The sequence below is a fragment of the Microcaecilia unicolor genome, chromosome 8, assembly GCF_901765095.1.
Source record: "Microcaecilia unicolor chromosome 8, aMicUni1.1, whole genome shotgun sequence".
Taxonomy (NCBI): Eukaryota; Metazoa; Chordata; class Amphibia; order Gymnophiona; family Siphonopidae; genus Microcaecilia; species Microcaecilia unicolor.
The window spans coordinates 173,343,057-173,365,088 of record NC_044038.1 but is presented as its reverse complement, the minus strand read 5'-3'; the positions used below and the strand labels follow the sequence as shown (position 1 = coordinate 173,365,088).

Sequence of the window (22,032 nt, the reverse complement as noted above, 5' to 3'; positions counted from 1 at the left end):
TTCCATGTAGTAAGCCCATTTTTTACTTTTTTTTCCAGGCCATGCGCTGTTTGCATTAGCGTACATTACCTGAAAAAAATTTAACATAGGAGCACTTTCTAGCCAATGCTAAGAGCTCCTGCATTAAGTCCATGATATCCAGTTAGTGTGTGCTAATGCAAACTCACTAGTTGGATAACACTTCCACGCCTATTCCTCGCCCATGCCATGTCCTCTCCCAAAAAATATTTTAAAAAATATAGAATGCACAAGAGGCACACTACTGCAAAATGCTTTTATTTATTTATTTTGTGACATTTATATCCCACATTATCCCAAACAAGTTTGAGTTCAATGTGGCTTAAAATAAACAGTATAGGATACATAACAAAGAATAATGCATACGAAAGTAATTTGTTGTAAGAATCCAATTTTACAATACAATATCATAAATATATTGGGATAACTATGGATGTTTAACATTTAGAAAATCTATTATGAATGAGAAATTGTACATGAAGCAAAGAAAAGGTTAATGGTAAATAGAGTAATAACCAATTCAGGTAATAATTAATTATTTGAGATGTGGTCATTCTTTGTGAAGGCTTGTTTGAATAGGAACGATTTGAGGATTTTGCAGAATCTAGTATATTCCTGTATATTTCTTATTTTCGGTGGTAAGGAGTTCCACCATTTGGTTCCTGGATAAGTGAATTCTGCAGAGTACATAGTTTTGTAGATCACTTTTTTGCAATTTGGGAGGTGCAGTCTGAGATAGTTTTTTGCCTCATATTTAGTGTTTCTTTGAGGTAAGTTTATAAATGGTACCATATAGTCTGGAGCTATGCCATTTAGTATGTGAAAGATAAAGATACATAATTTGAAGGCGATTCTTGCTTTGATGGGAAGCCAGTGTAGTCCTATATAATAATTCTCACCTCCAACGTTCTGACTTGCTGCCTGGGACCGTAGCTCATTCCGAGTTGGTCAGGACGGCTCCGTAGATCAGGCTGACATCACCGTATCCATTATGATGTCAACTTCAGAACCTGGGGGGGGGGGGGGGGGAAACATGCCTCACAGCTGATCCGTGTCCAGAGGAGGGTTGCTGGACATGGGTGGCTGGAGGGGGGGCAGGGGAGAGAGGAGGGTCGCTGGACATGGGTGGCTGGAGGGGGGCAGGGGGAGAGGAGTGTCGCTGGACACGGGTAGCTGCAGGGGAGCCGAGGAAAACCTTGCTAGCACCCATTTCATTTGTGTCAGAAACGGGCCTTTTTTACTAGTTTGATTAATAAAGGGGAGGTACTTTCAAAACGAGAAATTTTATATATGAATCTGGCTGCAGTGTTTTGAGCTGTGGAGTTTTTTCAACAGGTACTCCTTACAGCCAGCATATATGGCATTACAGTAATCAAATTGGGATAATGTTAATGATTGTACCAATAGTCTTTTGACAGGTTTCGTGGTAGGCCTTTTTTCCTATGTTAAGCGCACGGTAACACTTAATGCGGTTTAGTAAAGAAGTTCCTGAGGGCCTCTTACAAAGCTGCGCTAATGATTCTCAGTGCGCCAAATGAGAGAAAACTCATTCAATTCCTATGGGCTTCGTCTCATTTGCCACGCGGGAATTGTTAGATTGGCTTTGTAAAAGAAGTCCTACGTTTGTACCTGAGGCAACGGATGGATCAAGATGTCAAGAACCAGCAATGGGATTTAAACCAGGCTTTCCTGGTTGTCAGTTCTGTGCTCTAACCACCAGGCTATTAACACCTCATGGTTACCTTCAGGACTACAGGTCTGTATAGGTGGATAAGTTCCTAGAAAGCCTTATCTAATATAATAATTCACACCTCCAACGTTCTGAAGCTGACTCCGTGGCAGTGAAGCCGTGAAGCCCTGTAGTGTTCGTAGGCTTCATAATCGCTCCGCCCATGGTAACGCAACGTCAGAAGAAGGGACCAACCACAGGAAAGACAATAATTTCCTGCTTCAGCACCGCCCACAGGAAAGAGAGTAATTTCCTGCTTCAGCACCGCAAGATATATCGCCCCCCCCAAAAAAGAGTTTAAGCTCCGTTTCGACTCTCTCTAACTCAGCTGCGAGCACTACCGCCGCGCCAAAAGCTTCCAGCCCGGCACGTCCTCCCCTGCACTGCACGCAAAGAAGCAAAGTTCCCTGATACGCTGCAGCCACTTACTACGCCTCCATCCTTCATCGTAATCCTGTGGACCACCATGGTAAAGGGCCCGAGACCCTCCCATCCACAAACAGCTCACGGCACTGCCTTTGCTGTAGCTCCTGCTCTGCACCAAACCACCCGGGCGACAGCCCAACTCTCGCTATCTTGCATGTCACAACGCACAAGCAAAAGCTCCACCAGCGAGAAGCTCGCATCCCATCATGGCATATGCGCGTTAACCACTTACAGGCACGTAAGAGATCGAACAATCCAAGCAGCCTAGGGCGGGGTAAGTTCAGTTTCCGAGGTCACAGTGGCAAATCACGGAGTTGTAGTGGCCAAGGAGGTTGGAGAAAGAACAATGAGACGTCATGATAACTCGGAGCCCCCCCCCCCCACACACACACTCACTCTCTGTCTCTCACATACACTCTCACACACACTCTCTCTCTCACACACAGACTCACACACACAGTCTCTCTCTCTCTGTGTCTTACACACACTCTCACTCACACACTCATACACTCTGTCTCTCACACACTCTCTCTCTCTCTCTGACACAAACACACACACACACACACACACACACACACACACACTCTATCTCTCTCTCTCACTCACTCACTCTCTCTCACATACACACTCCATCTCTCACCCACACACTCTCTCTCAAACATACACACTCCAAGGAAAGGGGGGCATGGAACACTCTGGGGAGGAGAGGGAGGGGGGCATGGAACTTGGAGGGAAGGGGGGGCCAAGAACTTGGAGGGGAGGAGAGAGAGGGAGGGTGGAGAGGAAAGAGAGGGAGAGGAGAGGGAGGGAGGGAGGGGGGCCTGCACCTCAGATGGATGGGGGGGCTGGAACTCGGAGGGGCGGAGAGGGAAGGAGGGAAGGAAGGAGGGGGTCATGGAACTTGGAGCCCCACACATACACACTCACTCTGTCTTTCAGATACACTCTCTCACACACACTCTATCTCTCTCTCTCACACACACAGTTTCTCTCTCTCTCTCTCTCACACACACAGTCTCTCTCACACACACACTCACTCTGTCTCTCAGATACACTCTCTCACACACACTCTATCTCTCTCTCTCACACACACAGTCTCTCTCTCTCTCACACACACTCACTCTCACACACACATACACTCTGTCTCTCATACACTCTCTCTCTCTGACACAAACACATACACACTCTGTCTGTCTGTCTCTCTCTCACTCATTCTCTCTTTCACTCACACACACACACACTTTCTCTCTCACACACACTTTCTCTCTCTCAAACATACACACTCCGAGGAAAACCTTGCTAGCGCCCGTTTCATTTGTGTCAGATACGGGCCTGTTTTACTAGTAAGAATAATAATTCTGCAATTCTTTCCTTGCTTGTTTCATCATACTCAGAAAAATAAATCCCAAGAAGGTATAATTATATGTAATTATGCAATTATAATACGTTGTTTATTTATGATATTCCCGGAAGGTAAGTACACATTGCAAATATGACCAACTTAAGCTGTCATGAATGTGCGTATGAAGGGATGATGGAATATTTAAAGTAATGTATGCAAATCCAACTTTGGTTTTTTCTGCAGGCAAGGAAATAGCTTATGTAATGTTTTTAACACTGAAGTCTTACATATAGAGGGGTCCTTTTACTAAGGTGCGCTGAAAAATGGCCTGTGGTAGTATAGACATGTGTTTTGGGCACGTGCAGAATTATTTTTCAGCGCACTTACAAAAAATGCCTTTTAAAATTTTTTTGCCAAAAATGGACGTGCGGCAAAATCAAAATTGCCACACATCCATTTTGGGTCTGAGACCTTACCGCCAGCCATTGACCTAGTGGTAAAGTCTTCTCCTTCCATTAGCTTCCCCCACACCCATACCAGCTGAGTTGAGCATTAGACTAATGATGAGCTCCTGCACACAGGGTTTTCTAACTCTCTTTCCCCCTAGTGGCAGCCAATCTACACATCCTGCCAGCTTACACCCATATCTTCCCCTATTGCAGCTAGAAATCCAGTCCGGGTTCTTCATCTCACCCCCTGGCTCCTTGCCTGCAGTGCCTTCTGGGACTTGTATTTCAAACTGACACTGCCTTAACCCAACTATCCTGGATGTGACTTTATCACAATATTCCAAGATAGAGAAATCGAATAGCAAACAGTTTAGAAATATTAAAGCACTAGTAAATAAGGCCCATTTCTTACAGAGATGAAATGGTCGCTAGCAAGGTTTTCCTTGGAGTGTGTATGTTTGAGAGAGTGTGTGTGAGAGTGACTGTGTGAGTGGAGGAGTTGGGGGGTCATAGGGTATGTGGGGGTGATTGAGGTACATAGGTGTGTGTGCGAGTGAGAGAGTTGCTGTCTGTGCATGGTACAGTGTGTGTGTGTGTGTGTGTGTGTGTGTGTGAGAGATGTTGATTTTGCATTTGACAGTTTTGGGTATGATGCCGTTTGTGAGGAAGGTTGCGCCTTTTTTGGGGGGGGGGTTGAGTCTCATGGAGTCTGTAGGTGTGTGTGGGTGTGTGAGAGAGAGATGTTACACTTTCTGTATTGAGGGGGTTGGGGGAGGGAGTGTGTGTCTGTGAGTGTGAAAGAGAGATGCTGTGTGCGCATGGCAGTGTTTGTATGTTGGTGTGGGGGGTTGTGAGTTTGTTTTTTTGTATGGGTGTGAGTGCTTGTTGCAGATTTTGCATATTAGATGTTGTTTATTTCTTTTGGCGTGAGGGAGGGATGGAGTGTGGTGCAGCTGGGTAACTTGTCTGCTTTTGCTGTGGTGTCTGGTATTGGAACTCAGCCTGTCCTCCTTTATAGTAAGCCTTGTATTTTTCTTTTAAAAAGAAAGGGGGGGGGGGGGGGTGAGGAAGAAGACATGCAAATTCCCTGGTTTTTTTTTTCCATTCAGTACAGCTAGCAGCAGCTAATGATGGCTGTATTTAGGCTCCCGATTGCTGCTTTATTCTCTCCCACACTTTGTATTTTGTGGAGAGAGAATTAAAGGTTTTTTTTTGTTGTTGTTTTGTGAAGTACTTCTCGTCTTTCTGTTGTGTTCTGCTTTGTCCCAGGGCAGTATGAAGATGGGGTTTGATGGCAGCGCTGGGGTTTTTTTTTTTTGGGGGGGGGGTGTTGCTGCGTTGTGCGGGTGTTTGGGGATGTTTGCTGCGAGTCTGTAGCGATTCGTAGGCAGGGGCAGGAGTAGGGAAACACGACCCTGCCTGGGTCATAGAGTGCGTTTTCCTTGGGGTTTACACTGTCGGACGGCATCTCCCCGTCTGTGGAGGCTGTGGCCTCCTCCGCGTCGGCTCCCCGGATGCTTCCGTGTGTTGTGCACCCTCCCCCTCTCTTCTCCTGTCCGTGGTGTCCGTCTTGCTGTGGAGCCCCGTCCACGTCCCTTCACCGTTCCCCTGGCTCTGAAGGCTGCGTCCTCCTCCACGTTTGCTCCCCTGATGGTGCCGTGTGTCGCGCATCCTCCCTCTTCTCGGTTCCTGTCCGTGGCTGGCGTCCATCTTGCTCTCTTCCGCCATCCGTGTCCCTTCACCATCTTCGGTGCCAGAAAGATCCACACTAAACTCGTATTCTCTAAATGGCGATCTGTGCAAAGTACTTAATGCTGATCCCAGAGCCCATTTTTGGATATGTGGACTTATGCCTGCACAACTGATGGCAGTTGGACTTGCAATGATCCTATTCTACAACACTATCTAAATTTTGGGAATTCCCCTGACCCCCCTTTTCAGTGCTATGCAAGGCAATTTATGCGTGCTATGTTAATGAATAGTGTGCAGGCCGATCTTCAGGCAAATCTTAATTAGTTCAAATAAATTCAGTCTGGAAGAATATACTCAATAATACCACTGAGTCAATTTTTAATGAATACAATACAATCCTTGGTATGATTTATAATTACTCTGTCACTGATTTAGTACAGAGGATTGTAAATAAATCCTAATTAGTGCCAATTCACATCAATAATTGATTGTTAATGGCTTGTTAACTAATTAATTTGCGCACAGATCCTAGATCTGCACCCAAACTTGGGTGCCCAAATTTGGGCGTCACGTACAGAATCTGGAGGATTGAGCTTACACTGGCTTTAAATGGTACAGACATGAGGGACTTGATTTATCAGGCCTTCCACATACAGCAGAGTAGATAACACAATAAATAGCATCACATGATGGAACCTGCCAGCTTGGGACCCCTTTCAAGGATTCCGGAGCCTCAGAAGAGCGTCTGCTCTTGCTCCTTCAGCTGCCTTAGTGCTGGCGGTGTGAGGGAGTGCAGGCACCTCACCGAGTGTATTAATACCCCCTTGGTCTGGTGCATCAAGCAATTGCCCATCTTGTTTGCCCCTTCCTACAAGGTGCCATTACAAATCTGTAAATGGTTGGGGGAAGGGGTGGTGGTTGACAGAGGTGATAGAGATGGTAAAATTTGACAGCTCCAAGGGACATATGTCTCATAATGCGTGAAACTCCGGAGAAAGTTGATGTCCTTTTGTTAAACTGCTGCTTTATGTTGCCTTTTAATTCTATAAAAACATTTGTAAAACATTTTCTAATTTAAGATTGGCCCATGCCATCATTTAACAAAGAATTTTCTCATAAAATAGACACAAAAACTAATCATACTATGTACTTAGCAAAGTGATAACACTCCATATTTCATTTAAAATGTATATTCCACATTTCGATGTATAGTACAATGACTTATTCAACGTGAATTAATAATATTAATAACTTATGGCACAGCATAGTATACTAAAGAGAATCCACGTACATGGAGAACTCAGTAGATCCCACCTTTTTGTATTTTCACAGCATAGTATACAGCATAGAGCATTGTTTGGGTCTTTGTACTGCTTCCTTTTAAAACAGTCTTTGGTCCATAGTTAAAACCTTTTAGGAAATTTAATCCAAATTATGGTAATGTGGAATACTGAAGCATGCAGGAAAATCAAACACTACTTTCTTCTTTCCAACAACCTAATAATCAGATGGGTCATTTTCAAAAGCATTTGAATGACTGACCAAGCTGTTACCTGCTCACCCCCTCAATGGTTAATGGTTAAAAAAAATAAGTGTGTTGTTTAGCCATGGGCTAAAGGTCAGGGAGTGGGTGGGTGGGTGGGGGGAAGGAGGCAAAGTAGAGGTGGGAATTTTCAGTTTGAAATCCTCATGTATACTTCTGTACTTGCGGTTACCTCACTGCCAGCCTAGAATTTTCAATTGGAAACTCCCTGGGGAGTTTCCCTTTGAAAATGAGCTATCTACCTGTGGGATTTGAAAATTGTCCCCCACCCTGTACTTTATCTGAGTAAAAAGTGAGCTAGTGGAACCTGTGACACCAGAAAAATTTACTACAGACAAATTTGGGTCACTTGAAAAAGGAAATATCTTTGTTAATCTCTCACAAGTTATCCAAAATATTAGCATAGAGATGCAACACACGTACTGTTTTATACATATGTGAAGACCAAAGCTGACCACACCGTAGCCAATAACCTTTTTGTATGGTTTTCTTTTAAGTGCAAATGTGCATATTATCATTTTAACAACACTGTGCACCAACTGGAAATGGTGAAAACGGAATTTCTCCCAACTTCAAAGGAGTCTGAAATACTGATTTCAATGCAAGCCAGTCTGGAGAGTTTGATGCAACGTGTAAAGAAGGTTTGTGATTGATTTCATGTTCTTACTGAAAAAGGCAATTATTGAGGAATTTTTATATTAAATCATGGGTCCTTTTACTAAGCTGCAGTAAACAGTGGCCTTAGCATGCCCTTATGCAAGTTTTTCCCACCCATTAAGGCCATTTTTACTGCAGCCTCAAAAATATCTTTTTCCTATTTTGTGTATTAATGGCTATGTGCTAATGTTGTCATTAGCAAGCGGCCATTTTGTCAAGTTACAGCATGTGCACTTAGCACCACCCATTGAGAAGGCAATCTATGAGCTAACCCAGTGGTTCCCAACCCTGGTCCTGGAGGCACCCCAGTCAGTCAGGTTTTCAGGATTCCCACAATTATAGGAGCCAACTTTTCAAAATGATTGGGGGTGCTGAAATTTTTTTTTTTACAGGTGGTGCATTCCCACCTCTCCTCCCCCCTCCCTCCCTCCCTCCCTCCCTCTCTTGAGTGCCAGGCCCAACCCCAGCCCGACCTCTTCTCCCACAACAGTTCTCTGTCCACTACTTGCCTTTCTGCCGCCCAGAATTTAAAACTCATCTTTCTTACCTCGGGTCCCGGCGGCAGCAGAAAGGCGAGCAGGCTCTGCGCTTCAGCCTTCCCTTCTCTCTCAGCTCTAGTCCCGCCCTTGCGGAAACAGGAAATGAGGGCAAGACCAGAGCTGAGAGAGAAGGGAAGGCTGAAGCGCCGAGCCTGCTCACCTTTCACTGCTGCCGCTGGGTCCTGAGGTAAGAAAGATGAGTTTTAAATTCTGGGCGGCAGGAAAGCGAGGAATGGATGGAGGACTGTTGAGGCCGAGGTCGGGCAGGTCGGGCTGGCTGGGAACTTCCGGCGGGTTAACATATTGGGGGTGCTCGAGCACCCACAGCACCCACGGAGTCAGCGCCTATGCCCACAATGAATATGCATGAGAGATCTGCATGCACTGCCTCTACTGCATGCAAATCTATCTAATGAATATTCATTGTGGGCTTCCTGAAAACCTGACTGGCTGGGGTGCCTCCAGGACCAGGTTTGGGAACCACTGTGCTAACCAGTTGACACATGGTAATGTAGCTGTGCTAACTGGTTAGCACCAGAACACTCATGCCCCGTCCCTGACACCCCCCCGTCAGAAAAACATTTTAGTCCATGGTTAGTGTGTACACATTTGGCAGTTACCTGAGTACATCCCATGATAACTGTACTGTCAGAGACCAGCCAGGCCCAAAAATAGTTTGGCATTACTGAACAAGAACCAGATGGAGAAAGTGTGTGTACAGAAAAGAGTATGTTATTTGCTGGTCTCTGACAGTGCATGGCACCATTTTAAGTTGCATTAGGCACATGTTAGCATCTAATGCAGCTTAATAAAATGGCCCCTTAATTTGCTTTTGAGATAAAGACAGGAGCACAGCTAAAGGAAGGAAGTTGAACAAGATTCTTGATTATCAATAAAACTAATTAACTTTGGAGCCCTTTTCCTAAAGGATGTTAAGTCCTAACGCAGTGGTTCCTGGTCCTGGAGGTTTTCAGGATATCCATGATGAATGCTAATGAGAAGACTTGCATACCAAGGAGGCAGCAGTAGCGTACCAAGGGCGGGGCGATGGGGACAGTCCACCCCGGGTGCAGACAGCAAGAGGGTGCATAGAGCAGGCGTTCGGCTCTGCCGGTCCCTTGCCCCCTCTAACGTTATTTCCTGTTCCAGGGCAAGGGAACGGCAGAGCCGACAGCTGCGCATCTGCTTTGCGTGTCCCCTTATTGGGAGAAACGGTCAAGAGATGTGCTTTGGGGAGGGGTGTGATGCGCCTTGGGAGGAGGTGATGTGCTGGAGGCGTGCAGCGGCGACCTGCCTCAGACGACAAACAAGCTAGGAACGCAACTGAGAGGCAGCGCATGCAAATATCTCTCATGAATATTTACTGTGGATATCCTGAAAACCTGACTGGCTGGGGCGCCTCCAGGACCAGGTTTGGGAACCGCTGCCCTAACACATGCTTTTAGCAAGTGAAAAACAGGCCTACTGCAAAAAATGTCAAAGCATTTAGCAGTATTTTTTCTGCTAGTGCTTGCTGATCACATGTGACTATTTTGTAAAATATATTTTTGAGAGAGGGTGTCTCAGGGGTGGAGAATGAGTGTGGAAGTGATAACCAGCTAGCGTGATTGCAGTACTGCGCACTAACTGGCTAACACTGAGTTAAAGTGGGAGCATTGACTGCTTCCTAAATAGGAGGAGGTAAGTGCTCCAGCAATCATTTTTTGCAAGTCCTGTGAGCTAAAGGAAAAATTAACGCGAGACCTGCAAAAAAACCTGAAAAAAAGTGTCCTAACTGCTGCTGCATTGAAGGGTCCTTTTACAAAGGTGCACTGGCGCTTTTAATGTGCGCTAAAAATAAGCGTGCACTAAATGCTAGAGATGCCCATATACTCCTATGTTAATTATACAAACCATGGTATAGTATAATGGAGACAATACCAGTGAGAGGATTGACCCAAGAGTATTCCGAAATATAGTGCTATATATAAATGTAAATATATTAAGGAAGTTCTCAGAGTATAAACTCACCCAAGTGAGGCTACACCAAAGTGATTTACGCAGTGGCATAGGAAGGGGGGGGGGCGTCGGCTCCGCTGGTTCCCTGCTCCCTCTGCTTCGGAACAGGTTACTTCCTGTTCCGGGGCAGAGAGAGCAGAGATCCAGCGGAGCCGACGCAGATCCCAGCGGCGTGCACTCGGGGCAGACTGGCCCTCCTGTCCCCCCTTCCTACGCCACTAGGTAAGAATATGTGCCGAGGGGGGGTGTCAATGCGCCAAGGGGGGGTTGTGCTGCACCTGGGGGGGGTGCGCAGTGGCGAACCGCCCCGGGTGGCAGCCGCCTTTGCTACTGCACTGGATTTACGTCTCTAAGGGTCGACAAGCTTCTCGATCATAGAACTTCACTTAGAATCTTTTTCTATTTTATACATGGTGTATATTCATTTTATTATTTGAAATTAAATAATAGCATGGGTGTGCATTTGCATGTATAAAATAGAAAAAGATTCTAAGTGAAGTTCTATGATCGAGAAGCTTATCCACCCTTAGAGACGTAAATCACTTTGGTGTAGCTCGCTTGGGTGAGTTTATACTCTGAGAACTTCCTTAATATATTTACATTTATATATAGCACTATATTTCGGAATACTCTTGGGTCAATCCTCTCACTGGTATTGTCTCCATTATACTATACCCTGGTTTGTATAATTAACTATTGAGATTTTTACCAGAGGTAATCTGGGAACCCTTTTTTGATAGTTGGTTTACCACACGTGTACTCCTATGGGCATCTCTAGTGTTTAGTGTGCACTAATCATTAACACACGCTAAAAACACTAGTGCACCTTTGTAAAACAACCCCTGAATCTGGGCTTAGTGTATGGAAAAGTTTGGCCATAAGGATGTGCTAAGCCCAGATTCTAATGCCCTTTAGTAAAAGGAACGAAACAAAGCACAAAAGGGGCTTTCAAGGTTGGAACAATGGTACAAACTTTAAGAGAAGGGACTTGACACCGGTTGTGTTTCGGCACCACAAGCGCCTGCCTCAGGGGTCTGACAAAACACAAAGTATATAAAATTATAAGTAAAAATAAATATCCATACAACATAAGAAACTGATAGTAAAAAAGCCATAGCTGAAAAACAGACTAGGACAGCAAAAATATATACATAAATCTCTCTATGCATAAATAATACAAATTTAAAAACTGAAACAGACTAAGACATACATATACAATCATAAATTATAACAATCTTAAAATATGTATCCATGCACTTAAAAACTACAAAACATAAAACATATAGATTGCCTGATTATCATACATAGGTCAAAAGCATGCTAAACTGTAAGAGTCTCTGCTTTCATCACCTTTCTAATAAGTAGTTTGTGATACTTAATCTGCATATCTGTGAACAAAGTGACCCGGGGCCAGAAAATAACCTGAAAACCACACAGTGTTGAAATCTGCATGTCTTACCAAATTCTAACATCCTGGATACAAAACAAATATCTCAAACACGTTCTTTGAAGACTGAAAAATATTAGTATGAAACAAATCTATTTTCCGTTCATATATGTCAGCGCATCATGAGATGTTAAAAAATGGTCTTATGTCTATCTATGAAGCAAATTCCTGCTTTCTTAATAATAATAATAATAAGTCAGATGCTATTGGATTGTTGATATAGCTACACTTAAAACTCTTGTCCTTGTAGTTTAATATAACTTATTATAGTGATCCCACTGATTAAAAGAAACAAATAGTACTTAAAAAAAACCAGATCGCTTCTTCCAGAATTTGGATTGCCACATAGCAGGACTATATTGTGTATGCCTGATACCCCACGGCGGGAATAAATTTTATATGCCGTCATAGTGAGCTGCTAAGGTAAAACTATCACAACTGGTTCAAATATTTCATGCAATATTTTCTATATTAATACCCATCAGCAAAGCTCTGCACTGATAATGTAAGAGTCATAACTAATTAGAAAACACTCCTGCTTAATAATCTTGCTAAACGTAATGATCCCGCTTAGTAAAAATAGATAACTAGCAAGGATTGCTATATATGTTATGTGTGTTTTGATATGCATGGTCAGAACTCCCTTTTAAGCTGTTCTAATCTGTTTTTCAGATATATTTTTTACTATCAGTTTTTTATATTGTATGGATATTTATTTGTACTTATAATTTTATATACTGTGGGCCCCTTTTACTAAGCTGCGTAAGCGTCTACGTGCGCCCAACATGTGCCAAAATGGACGTACCACCCGACTACCACATGCCTCTTGCAGTAATTTCATCTTTGGCGCACGTCTGATATGCGTATCTGAAAAATATTTTTTATTTTCTGGCATGTGTAGAGGACGCGTGCCAAGTGGCATCTGACATGCATAGGTCATTACCGCACAAATTCTTTACCGCTAGGTCTATGGCTGGTGGTAAGGTCTGAGACCCAAAATGGACGCGGATTTTGCCGCACATCCATTTTCGGCAAAAAAGAGGCCTTTTTAAAAGGTGCGCTGAAAAATGATTCTGCGCATGCCCAAAACCCGCGCCTACACTACCGCAAGCCATTTTTCAGCGCACCTTAGTAAGAGGACCCTTATGTGTTTTGTAAGACCCCTGAGGCGGGCACTGGTGGCGCTGAAACACGACCCGTGTCGGGTCCCTTCTGTTAAAGTTTGTACCATTGCTCCAACCTTCAGGACCCTGTTGTGCTTTGTTTCATTTCTTTTGCATTTGTGTACTTTTGGACTCTCTCTTCTGCTGCTTCTTTAGTAAAAGGACCCATTTAACTACAAAACTCCTGAACTGTTATGTTTTACACTGGGGTACAGAGGCATAAGAATTTTTGTCCTTGCATCAGGAAAATGATCAGGGTAATTACCCAGCTGCCTGCATTAGTGCACAGTCCATGAGTGCTTTTCACCTGTGGGTGTTGCCTCATTTTTATGTGTGCACATGGACCTTGAAAATTACCTGTACATCAGGAAAAACTATTCTTGTGCATTTACACCTGCTAATTTGTGGGGGTGGTTTCTCAGAGCAAAAATAAAATTATGTAACAATCTGCTAGCCCCTCTCCAGCCTTGCCCCCCAGAAATGACTTCTTCCTAAGCCTCTATGGGGTCCTTTCACTAAGCTGCGTTAATTACTCTTAGAAAGAGGTAGCCAAGTAAAACCAAGTTTGACCATTTGCTTACCCTCCATGAACTGAGATCAAGCATCCTATCACAGCAGGCTTGATGCACAAATAATTGGCGAATGTGTGGGGTTTAGAAGTCTCTAAAAGGAGTAGTCTAGATAACTGTAATTCAATTTGACACCATTGTTGGGAGAAAAAAGTACACTGGAGACATTTTTATCTTTCTTTTTATATGAAAAGGCTGAGTGTTTTATTATTATAGTAATGTGGTTTCTGTATTGCAAACTTTCATGTTTTTAAAGATTTTTTTTCAAATGAAGGTATGACAAAAACTAGTAAATAAATACTTAAAGTGGGTGACTTTAGAATGAGTTCTACAGTAACATTTTCATGGAGAGATTGGGTCACTACAGTTCTAAACGGTCTTTTATTATCATCAGGAAAGCCACATGGTCTCATTTATAAAGCAAAACGTTTTGCCATACTCCCAATGTTTCAGAAAATGATCCTTTATGGAAACCCTATCCCGGGATCAGAGCTGCCTCCTTCGTTGTACCCTTTTTTTAAAGCCTTTCCTATCTGGAAATGAGGCCAGGCTTGGGCATGTTCTGGAGGTGATATGTTCTGTCCTGGAAGGGCAGGTGGCTGTCACCATTGTAGGGACTCTAGCTGACCAATATCAGTGCTGAGCGTTGTCTCTAAAGAATATAACATAAGAGTAACCATACTGGGTCAGACCAATGGTCCATCTAGCCCAGTATCCTGTTTTCCAAACAGTGGCCAAGCCAGGTCACAAGTACCTGGCAGAAACCCAAATTGTGGCAACATTCCATGTAGAACTCCAAAGAATAGCAAGATTCTGAAATCCTAAAGAGTGACAAGATTCCATGCAGAATCTCAAAGAGTAAAAACATTTCATGTAGAACCCCAAAGAATAGCAAGATTCTGGAATCCTAAAGAGTAACAAGATCCCATGCAGAATGTCAAATAGTAGCAACATTCCATGTAGAACCCCAAAGAATAGCAAGATTCTGGAATTTCTAGAGTGACAAGATTCCATACAGAATCTTAAGAGTAGCAACATTCCATACTACAAATCCCAGGGCAAGCACTTGCTTCCCATTTCTGTCTCATTAGCAGACTATGGACTTTTCCTCCAGGAACTTCTGCAAACCTTTTTTAAACCCAGATACACTAACTGCTGTTACTATATCTTCCGGCAAAGAGTTTCAGAGCTTAACTATTCATTGAGTGAAAAAATATTTCCTTCTATTTGTTTTAAAAGTATTTCCATGTAACTTCCTTGAATGTCCCCTAGTCTTTGCACTATTGGAATGAGTAAAAAATTTAATTTACTTCTACTCGTTCTACACCACTCAGGATTTTGTAGACCTCAATCATATCTCCCCTCATCCGTCTCTTTTCCAAGCTTTCAACCTGCAAAACCAGTGAAAGTATATGCATTAGGCAGGAGTGCCATCCAGGAAGGGGTGAGGTAAAGAAAATTCAATGGACTACAAGGTTGGATGATTAATACAAACTTCATGGGGAATAAAGGAAGCTAGAGCTCAAATCCCACTAATGCACAAGGGGCTAATTTTCAAAGCACTTAGACTTACAAAGTTCCATAGGTTACTATGGGGCTCATTTTTGAAAGAGAAAAACGTCTACAAAGTGTCATAAAGCACCAATTGGACAGATTTCTTTTCAAAACGTCCAAATCGGTATTTTCAAAACTTGTCTTGCAGACATCTATCTATGCATTTTGTCTGCAATGTATCCAAATCACAAGGGGGCATGTTGGAAGCATTTCAAGGTGGGATTAAGGTGTGTCTAATACTTGGACATTTTACATCCATAACAGAACAAAACCAAAACATCTAGGGCAAAAGCATCAACTAACAAATAAGACATAAAATGGTGCCCTAAATGACCAGATGACCACTGGAGGGATTCAGGGATGACCCCCTTATTTCCCTAGTGGTCACTGACCCCCCTCCCACCCACCCCCAAAAATGTGAATAAAAATAGTACTTACCAGCCTCTATGACAGCCCCAGATGTTATAGCCTGGTCCATTACAGCAGCATGCAGGTCCCCGGAGTAGTGTAGTGGTGGGTGCAGTGCACTGTAGACAGGTGGACCCAGACCCAGACCCCCCTACCTGTTACACTTGTGGTGAAAAGTGTGAGCCCCCCCCCCAAAAAAAAAAAAAAAAACTCACCTAAACCCTCCTGTACCTACATATAGGTGCTCCCTTCATCCATAAGGGTATATAGCTGGGGGTTTAGGATAGCTCAGAAGACAAGATAAGGGGTTAACATTGAGATGTATGACTGGGAGCATTTATATGAAGTCTACAGCAGTGGTGCCTAGGGTCTCCCATTGCTCTCCTGTGATGTCTGGGTGACCAGTCTAATAAAAATATTGGCCCCTTCTATTGGCTTGACTTTGTGCGTTTTTAACTTGAGCATTTTTTTTCAAAAATGACCTAAAAAGGTAAACGCACAAAGAACAAAACCTTGTTCGAAATGGTATTTTCAAAAAGAAAAAAAGATGTTTTTCTATTTTGAAAATGGGTATATTTCCTATTCGGATTTGGTACGTTTAGCACAGACTTAGACACACTATCAAAAATGCCCCTCCATGTAACTTTGTAAGTGTAAGTGCTTTGAAAATGTGCCTCCACATGACCTTGGGCCAGTCACTTAACCCTTCATCGCCCCAGATACAAAACCTAGGGGTAAAATTCAGCCCGCTGTGGATTTTTTATACTATACTCGGAAACTGGTGTTGAATGTCTGAGTACAGAGTGGCAGCCGACACAGATGATATTCAGACCGTTACCCAGATAAAGTTAGGATGGCCTTTTTATCCGGACAGTTACCCGGTTAGCAGACTGAATATTGTCATTAACCAGGTAATCCCAGCTCTGCCTTATCTCCTTTCTCAGACCACCCTGGCACCATCTAGCTAGCACTGGGCCAGTCAGTGATCATTTTCAGAAGCTTTATCTAGAAATGTCACTGAAAATGATCTATTTGCTTTGGAAAGCCCGGGTAGGAGCTACTCCTGAACAGGTCACTATCTTGGGCAGGGAAATAATTTGTGTACCTGCATGTAACTCACCTTGAACTTATATTTGGAAAATGTAAATAATAAATCTAACAAAACAAAAAAGGCAAAGCAGAATCTGAAAGAGCCCCACAGTTCTGAGTATTATCGGAGCTTGAAACGTACTCCCTTATGTCAGACTGAAACTGCTTCGTGGTACATGATTCATGCTACTTCACCACTCAATTTCTTGATTATAGAAGTCATAAAAGCAACTGTCTGCATTATACATCATGCAGTTGAAAATGCACTAGTACAGTATCAGGGTGAATCACAGGCTGGTGTATGATACTGTACTTTAGGAGATCGAACCTCATTCCTCGTGCATTCCCGCATGAGTTTTTAAATAGCAGATGATGGAAGATAAGGAGCAGTTGACCTATTCATTGTGCCCAGTTGTTCCTATCTATTCTGTTCTGGCTAAAGATAGATTCCAGCTATATCCACCTGTAGGAGATCATAAACATGTCTCTTATCTTCCCTTCTTCTACCATTCTGGAGGGATGGGCATCGAGGTTCCCAGTTTAGTTTAATTCTGTAGTATCTCACCTGGGGGGTGGGGACTGCAGATCTGTACACTTTATATCCCTTCGTATCTCCAGGAAGATGAATCACCTTAACCCATTAGTGCCCAATGTTCCCATAAGAAGCCATATGGGAACAAATTGATTTGTTCCCATATGGGAACAGTGGGCAGTAATGGGTTAATAGTGAGCATTTAAGATGTGCAAAAAGAAGCAATTGTACTTTAGGAATAGTTCCACCAATAATCTGCAAAATTTGCATATTCTTGAAACTCTTTGGAATAGTCCTTAACATTAAAGGGGGAGGGGAAGGTTGGCAGAAAATGGTGAAAATACAAAATAATCATCGTAGATATTTTCTGAAGGATGAATTTTTACATTTACAAAGTAGTAAATTTAAAATGAATTGGAGAAAAATTTCTTCACTCAACGTGTAATTAAACTCTAGAATTCGTTGCCAGAGAATGTGGTAAAGGCAGTTAGCTTAGCGGGGTTTTAAAAAGTTTGGATGGCTTCCTAAAGGAAAAGTCCATAGACCATTATTAAAATGGACTTGGGGAAAATCCACTGCTTATTTCTGGGATAAGCAGCATAAAATGTTTTGTACTTTTTTGGGATCTTGCCAGGCATTTGTGACCTGGATTGGCCACTGTTGGAAACAGGATGCTGGGCTTGGTCTGTTCCAGTATGGCAATACTTATGTACTTATGTACTTCTGTTACTGATTCGTGCTATGATCATGAACAATGGTTTTGTCTTCCATGACACTAATGACCACTGCGGTCAGCTAGTTGGAATTCAAAAGCAGCCACGTGGTTGGTGATGACGCCAACCACATAGATGTTTAAAAAAAAAATAACTAGGATGCTCAAATCTGTAAACAGCCAAAGAGTGTGCTTCTAAGGCTGCAAGATCCCCCCCCCCCCCAAAAAAAAAGCACTGTGAGACCCAGTAGGTGGTAGGGATTGTAGGGGTGGAGCGGAGTGCAATTAAACAGAATGGGTGGACCAAGTTTATCTGTGTATGTGTTGCTTTCAAACAGAATTTGAAGTTCTTGGTACTATTAACACATTTTCAATATTTCAGGGCAATTCACTTCATGGCTGCCGTGTAAGATGGCTCGACCCACACAGCGCTTTACAGATGTTTCGAAAGTTCTTTCAAAATCTACGTGAACAAAGCTGCTTTGCAATGGAGAATCAGCAGATACAGTAGAAGATTAAAGGAGATTTCAACAAGCTATTTATTTATGTAATTATTTATTGTATTTATTGACACAATCATGGTTTTATTTAGTAATTACAGCTCTGATGAATTGTGGCGGTGCCTTATAAAGCTATATATTGTCAGCGGAAGTTTACAGGGTTGTGCATGATCACAGGGAAACAATGATGTGTAGGCTGGCCCAGTGCTGAAGCATTTACTGAAGAGTAGAAGTTAAAACATAAAAAAGCCATTTATTTCTTTAAAAGCAATGACTGAATTGTTTGTGCTAATTTGTGTTGAGGGTGCCAGAATTGTGACTGAATATATAGTTAACAGTCTCCATAATGAAAGTACTTGGACAGGGAATATTTTATCAAAATATGGGATGTCGCTTAAAATGATACCCCCCCCCCCCCCGATATTCAGCCCTATTTAACCGGTCATAAACGGCCACTGACTGGTTAAATAGCATTTTTATGGCAAACTGTGATTATTCAGTACCTGCCACTAAATCAGCTATATCGTGTGACTTATCCGGTTAGGTGCGGATTTTCAGCTCTAGACTAGATAACTGCTATAACTTAACTGGTCAGCCACTGGGTAAGTGTTTAGCGGCCATAAAACCCACCAGATATTCAATACCGGTCGCCGGAAATGGCCTGGCATTGAACATCTGGGTTTTACGCCGGCGGAGAGCAGTCAAAATCAAGATTGAATCAGTCTGCCCAGATGGCGTGGACTGAACTAGTAATTCTCACTACAAAAGGGAGTGGTTCTCAACCCTGTCTCCCAGGACTTCCAGTTGGTCAGTATGATCTGAAATGAATCTCCCAGAGTGGCCACTCAGCTGAGATTGAAGAGTAGCATAGGGTGGTCTCTCCCAGATGTTGAAGAGTGGGGCTGGGGAAAGGCGCCTTCAAAATTATGGAGAACAGACCAATGGCTTCAATCACCCCTTAACAATGACCCTCACCAAAGTGAATGTACATGAGATATATTTGTGAGCAGAAGGCAATGGGAAACCACTCGTATCATGCCAAGAAAACCATGAAGGAGGGGGGGGGGGGGGTCATCACTGTGCGGTCACCAGGAGTCAAATCTGATGGGAGGGGAACATCTGGATTTGGATAGTTGTGAACAGTACCTTCATTATATATAAGCATGTTTCAGGTACATTCATTGTTGATGTCCTCCAAACCCAATCAGTTAGATCTCCCTGAGGACATATTTGGGAACCACCTGCTCTATCAAACACTTTCTAAACTTTTAAGAAAGCTTCAGAAAGTTCCCCAAGCTTCAGTCACAGAAGTTTAAATGGGAATCACTTCCACCTTACATGAAAAGGACTTTAACCACTGGTGTATCAAGACCATTATTTGTAAAGTGTGTTTTCTAATTCTGGAAATTAGAAATGGAAAATATTTCTATGAAATAAATTTTCTGCACTGCAGTGGATTATTATTTATACGAGTTTGTCTCAATTTAAGATGAACTTTGTTTTTCATTTTTGACATGGTTACATGTCTAAATTGTATCTATACAATGAGATGTATTTTCAAACTGTGTTTGAGATATTGTAATGCCAAACTTTGGCATTGAACACTGTCTTCAAGAACCAGTAGATCAGATTATTTAATTCATTATGTATATGAGCTGTTGTTATTTTCATATTTACTATTGCCTACAATGTATTTATTGACTCTTATTTCAATATATTTATTATGTAATTATGATTTAATTTCATTAAAATATATTTATGATTTTGCCTGAATTTCTTTGCTTATACTTTGACATTTTAAATCCTTTCTATAGTCTTAAGAATTTAGAAATCTGAGCCTAATCCCTTTTGAATATTTACTTCCACCAAAAAGCAAACCCAGTGCTAGATTTACACTTTGTCACAACTACATTCAAATATTTGAAAGGAATTAAAATACAAGCAAACATTTTCCAGAGAAGGGAAGGTGGTAGAACTAGAGGACATGAATTTAGGATGCAGGGGGCCTGACTCAGGAATAAAGTCAGGAAGTACTTTTTCATGAAGAGAGTGGTAGATACCTAGAATGCCCTCCTGCTGGAAGTGGTGGGGATGAAAACTGTAATGGAAATTAAGAATGGGTGGGATAAACACAAAGGAATCCTGAATGGAAAGAATGGAATCAAACAAACTTAGCGGTACTTAGATGGCAATTTCAGTAATTGGGAAGCAAGACTAGTGCCAGGCAGACTTCTATGGTCTGTGCCCTGATCGTGGCTGGACAGATTTGGATGGGCTGGAGTCGGGTTTTCATGACAACTTCAGTAGTTAGAGAACAAGGCCAGTGCCATACGGTCTGTGCCTCCAAAATGGCAAAGGACAAATCAAGATCAAGTATGGATATGTAGTTTATAGTTTATTAAAACTTGCTATATCACCCAAGCTAATGTGCAGATCTGAGCGGTTTACAGACTAAAACCAAAATAAGTTAGGTTATTTTGATACCTATGTGTCTTTATAAAATACCAGAGGCAAAGTGGCATAAATTGCTCCTAGATTGAAGCTGGGGACATTTATGGCCTGCTCAGCAGCAGAAATGTTTGCTCATAGATATGCCTGTACATGCCTATTTAATAAACAATGCGTGTAAATCATGATCCCGCCCATGCTCCAAACACATGCTGCCCCCAAACTTAACTAGGGGACAAAATATGAGCTTTTTTGAGAATATTTCACTGGATAGAGTGTCCATTTCAGACTTGCACAAACCTGAGGGGGTTGAAAGATGCTGCTGCTTTAAGAGATCAGTAGGAGATGGATCTGGGTCATATACTCATATGCTGGGATCTGGAACGTAGGGTCCAGTCTAAAAGGAATTCCACACCCCGTTCATAGTGCGGAATTAAGAGAATGCTATTTTCAGATCGTGCATAGAGATTACTTTACTCAATCTCAAATGTGCAAAGCAGGAAAGGTAGACACAGCCTCAAGTTTAAAATATAAGGGAGCTGGAATGATTGGCATGCACTAAATAATATTATATTTATTTATTTATTTGCTTATTTGTTGTATTTGTATCCCACATTTTCCCACCTATTTGCAGGCTCAATGTGGCTTACAATATTCCGTTATGGCATTCGCCATTCCAGAGTAAAAGAAACAATTGGTGTTACATGAAATACATGGATGACAATATCAAATTAGCTGCTGAAAACGTATCTTTTTGAAAAAGTTTATCCTATTAGTAACTCTGCTGTTTAGCCTTCCTAATTGCTGCTAGCGTATTATCCTTTTCTACTGTACACTTCATGTGTTGTGTCTTTTCACTTTTGTAATTCATGGAAGCCATATTGTGCCTGCATTTGTGGGAAAATGTGGGGTAGAAATGAACCATAAATAAATAATTAGAGTTGCATGGAGTACATGGATAACAATATAGAATTAAGCATACAGGTATAGTGAGAGTGTTAAGAGTGTAGTTGAAGTGGTATTGTGTGATCATTAAGTTATTGCTCGTTGTGGTATGCTTTATTGAACAGGTAGGTCTTCAGAGATTTGCGGAAATTAATTGATTCATAGTTTGTTTTTAAGCTAAGTGGTAATGCATTCCACAGTTGTGTGCTCATGTAAGAAAAGCTGGACGCATGTGTTAGTCTGTATTTTAGTCCTTTGCAGCTGGGGAAGTG

The 22,032-nt window shown here is 42.3% G+C and overlaps 1 long non-coding RNA gene across 1 annotated transcript; it reads left to right on the top strand.

The window, feature by feature from the left end:
• The first annotated feature begins 1,523 nt into the window (after positions 1-1,523).
• On the top strand, positions 1,524-18,922 carry LOC115475409. Its single transcript, XR_003943026.1, has 3 exons — positions 1,524-1,609; positions 16,917-16,920; positions 18,912-18,922. It is a non-coding gene; the product is annotated as an uncharacterized LOC115475409 (long non-coding RNA).
• The last annotated feature ends 3,110 nt before the right edge of the window (positions 18,923-22,032 follow it).